Here is a 4,903-nt window from a genome sequence, read left to right on the forward strand (position 1 = left end):
AGATCTTTCATTCATGAACTGAGTAACCTTGGGTAAAGCCTTAGTGCATCATGGGCAAAATGGGAATCACCACGTACCTCTCACAGGGTGGCTGCTATGCCCATTCTCTCATTTCCTCCTTGTTAGCCAAGGACATGGCAGCACCCCAGCATTAGTGGGTGACTCTTGTTTAGTCAATTGGTAAAAATTCCGTTGCCTCTGCCAGCATTTACCAAAGTGTGTTCTGAGGAATACTAGTCCAGCAAGGTTTCCATTCTTATATAATTTTGGGAAATACTGCATTCTCTTCTATCACCTTTTTAAAGACTCAGAACACATATTTCTGTATGAAAGTCTTGGATACAAGCTTCAGTGAGGCTGCCTCTGGGTTCAGTGAAGAGCTTTACGATGTCACTTGGGAAGGTTGTTGGGAACCACTCTCCTAATTTAAAACAAACAAAACAAAACAAAATGGCTCCTTTCATTCAACTTAAAATTTACAGAAATGCAAGATAAAATGAGAAAATGGAGAGAAGAAAACTCCTGAAATAGTGAACAAATTGTAGAAGTTGGAGAGGGGTTAATTAATGAATATGCCTTTACACTTGGAGATGCTATTTGGATCATATATGAACAAGTGGTGATTGCAGCCCTAGACTATGGTCGAGATGACCTGGCATTGTTTTGTCTTCAGGAATTGACAAGACAGTTTCCTGGCAGTCACAGAGTCAAACGACTAACTGGCATGAGATTTGAAGCCATGGAGAGAGATGATGATGCTATACAGCTTTATGATCGAATTTTACAAGAAGATCCAACTAACACTGCTGCAAGACAGCATAAGATAGCCATTCGAAAAGCCCAGGGGAAAAATGTGGAGGCCATTTGGGAGCTGAATGAGTATCTGGAACAATTTGTTAGAGACCAAGAAGCTTGGCATGAACTTGCATAACTTTATATCAGTGAACGTGACTATGCCAAAGCAGCCTTTTGTTTAGAAGAGCTGATGATGACTGATCCCCATAACCACTTATACTGTCAGCAGAATGCTGAAGTTAAATATACCCAAGTGGACTTGAAAACCTCGAAATTTCAAGAAAGTATTTTGCACAATCATTGAAACTAAACAACAGAAATATGAGAGCTTTATTTGGGCTTTACATGTCTGCAAGTCATATCGCTTTGAATCCAAAAGCAAGTGCAAAAACAAAAAAGGACAACATGAAATATGCTACTTGGGCAGCTAGTCAAATAAACAAAGCTTATCAGTTTGCAGGTCGAAGTAAGAAGGAAACCAAATACTCTCTTAAGGCAGTTGAAGACATGTTGGAAACATTGCAGATCACCCAGTCTTAAGGTTTCAAGAACTCTTTCACAATAGATTTCACAACTGCACAATTGAACTTACTGGCCTGTGACTTATCTACTAAATGCCCAGTGCTATTTGTATACTAATTTTCTGTTAATAAAGCAGTTGTAAAGAATGTGTTTATATAAACCTAAAAATGCCTTTTGCTGCTTAGCAGGAAGATGGAGAAAAGCCACAAAAGAGAGATTTAAGAAGAAAAAAAAAAAAGACTTCACTAAAAAATGGTTTAATTCATTGTTACCTATTTGTGCTGATAATGGAACTCTGTTTTCATAATACTTATCACCAATAACAGAAGTATTTCAAGAAATATATCTTAGGAAATGTCATGTGACTTTTTGTTTTTAAAAGTTATGTTAAACTTTAAAGCACTGAAAGATTGGTTCATATTTACATCAAAATTATGTTTTCTTAGACTAATATATTGGGAGCTCTGGTAGCATAGTGGCTAAGGCACTTGACTGCTAACCAGAAGGCTGGCGGTTCAAACCCACCAGCCACTCCTCGGAAGGAAGGTTGGGCAATCCTACTTCTGTAGTGATACTGCCTCGGAAACCCAAGGAGAGGTCGCTATGAGTCAGGGCTGACTCGACGGCACATAACAACAACAACAGACTAATATAAAAATTATAATCCTTAGCTTTTTTTTTTTTTTTAATCTCTTGTTGATGTAGCTTGTCTGGTGAAATCCTGTGCGAAAGGAAAATTGGCCAAGTTTAAAACATTCTCTCCATGCAATACACAAAGTAAAACATCAGTAGTGACAGTATACAAACACTTAAGGATACTTTTCAAGTGCTTTCGTGACTTTACACTATAGTGACTTTGTACAAACACAGGCAATTCCTAACATTTTTCTAAGACAGACTTGAACATAACGGAAATATTACCCATCTGTCAGCATGAGTTCTTAACCCATTATAAGGACACTGTATACCATTTTGGCTGCTGAAAAATTATGTAAATTCCATCCCTTATTTAATGAACACTGTACAGAATAAAGGAGTTCTGGTGGCGCAGTGCCTAAGGCATTTGACTACTAACCACAAGGTTGGCAGTTCAAACCTACCATCCACTCTGCAGAAGGAAGACCAAGCCCTCTACTTTTATAAAGATTTACCGCCTCAGAAACCCAATGGGGGTCATTATGAGTAGGAATCGACAGTGGGTTTGGTTTTTGTCTTTTTTTTGGTACAAAATAAATACACAGATATTACAAAATATAAATAAAGAAGATATATGTACATGTTTGGTTTTTATTGGATGCTGATAATGAAATTGTACAAACATCACAAAAAAGAACTAAAGAATCCTTATTCTCTTGGCAGGGTTAGAGCAATGTGGTGTCTTAACAATTAAAGTAAATCACTTCTTGAGAGAACATTGAGCCTCATATTGTGCAAAATATTTCTAAGGCTGCAAAATGCAAGACACAAGATAGACCCAAATTGGTTCTCTGAAGGAATTCATTGCCTCTGAGGCACAGGGTACAACTTACTTCACAGATACACAATATTTTTCAACAGTACTCAGATGTTCATACCTCCCATATTTTAGATTCAGTTCCCTTTTCAGCCATAAAGATGTACTGCCTTGGAAACCCAATGGGGGCCGCTATGAGTCAGAATCCACTGGATGGCAGTGGGTTTGGGTTTTTGTTGTTGTTTTTCGTTGCTCCTAATCCACTGCCTCCAAGTCAATTCTATAGGACAGAATGGAGCTGCCCCATAGGGTTTCTTAGGCTGTAAATTTTTGCAGAAGTAGCCTATCACATTTTTCTTCCTTGGACTACCTGGTGGATTCGACCTGCCAACCTTTAGTTAGCAACCGAATGCCAGTTGCTCCTAGCCGGTTCTAACTTACAGTGACTCTGTGTGCAACAGAACAAAACACTGCCCAGTCCTATGCTACATTCACAATTGGTATGAGTCCTTGTTGTGGCCGCTGTGTATTTTGAAGTGTTCTAACCTTGGGGGCTCATCTTCCAGCACTAGAGGAGACAGTATTTTGTTGTGATCCATAGGATTTTCATTGGCTAATTTTTGGAAGTAGATATCCAGATCTTTCTTCCTAGTCTGTCTTTGTCTGAAAGCTCCACTGAAACTTGTCCACATGGGTGACCTTGCTGGTATTTGAAATGCCAGTGGGATAACTTCCAGCATCATAGAAACACGCAAGCCATCACAGCCTGACAAACAGATGGGTGGCGGACATCCCACTTACTCTAAACTAAATATAAACTCATCACAACTTCCCATCAGTTGGATTCTCAAAATGCCAGTGACCCCTCCAATACTATCAGATAGACAAGGGAGTGACTGAGGGATATCAGAGTGGAAATAGATGGTGGCCTTAAGCAATCGCAGTTAAAATAGCTTACTTTTGCAAATATTACAGAGTATACGATCAATAGGATACATGGCTAGGGCCTTTCCCAGGACCTCAGAAACCCATTGCCATCAAGTTGATTTGGATTCATTGTGACCTTATATGACAGAGTAGAACTGCCCCATAGGGTTTTCAAGGCTGTGCTCTTTGCAGGAGTAGACTGCCACATTTTTCTCCTACAGGGCAGCTAGTGGGTTAGACTCACAGACCTTTTGGTTAGCTGGTGAGTGTGTAACCCCTGTACTTTAAGACCTTGGAAGGGGTTAGTAAAGTGAGGTAGCTTAAGCTTCATTAGATTCACCTCTGAGCCCATGTAATCTTATTTGTTCTAATGCAAAGAGGAAATACACATTAACTAAATTTATAAGATGTGACCCCATATAGATTCCTTTTATACAAAATGTTGTTGTTAACGTGCCATCAAGTCATCTCTGACTCATAGCAACCCCTCCTTGGATTTCCAAGGCAATATCACTACAGAAGTAGATTGTCCTATCTTCCTTCAGAGGACTGGCTTGTGGGTTTGAACTGCCAACTTCTGGTTAGTAGTCAAGTGCCTTAGGCACTACGCCACCAGAGCTCCCTTTATACAAAATACTACTCTACTATTTATCATCAACTTTTTTCAAGGCATTTTTTCCCCAATGAAATTTTTGTAAAAATATATGTAGCATGACATTTGCCAAATCTATATTTTTCAGGTGGACAATTTAGTGAAATCAATATATTAGTCATTTTGTGCAACCATCACCTTCATTTTAATATTTTTATATCTTTTAATTTATTTTGTATTTTCATATGAACTATCATATATTGATTCAGTATTTTTTGAAAATATAATAACATCAAAATGGTTAATTAGAGTCTATTATAGATTGATGATTGTAAATATTCAATCTTTGTATTTTAGCCATGATAGAGTTCAAGTTTACAATGAAAATAGAATGACGAAACATGCACAGCATGGACTATTGTCAAATCAAGATGTTTTTTGAGGAACTGTTAATTTCAAAATAGCCAAAATTAAGAGAGAATGTTTCCTCCATATTTGTTTTTATATGTAACCTCAAAAAATGTAACCCAAAATGTAACCCAAAATTGTTTCTATATGTAACCCAAAAAATAGAAATTGGTGAGAGAGGTGACTTAAGAACAGCAAAGAAATGG

The 4,903-nt window shown here is 37.9% G+C and overlaps 1 pseudogene; it reads left to right on the forward strand.

Moving 5' to 3' along the window:
* The first annotated feature begins 326 nt into the window (after positions 1-326).
* LOC103202492 lies at positions 327-1,335 on the forward strand (annotated as a pseudogene).
* Positions 1,336-4,903: the final 3,568 nt, after the last annotated feature.

The sequence above is a fragment of the Orycteropus afer genome, unplaced genomic scaffold (assembly GCF_000298275.1).
Source record: "Orycteropus afer afer isolate SDZICR_OR568_19922 unplaced genomic scaffold, OryAfe1.0 scaffold00182, whole genome shotgun sequence".
Taxonomy (NCBI): Eukaryota; Metazoa; Chordata; class Mammalia; order Tubulidentata; family Orycteropodidae; genus Orycteropus; species Orycteropus afer.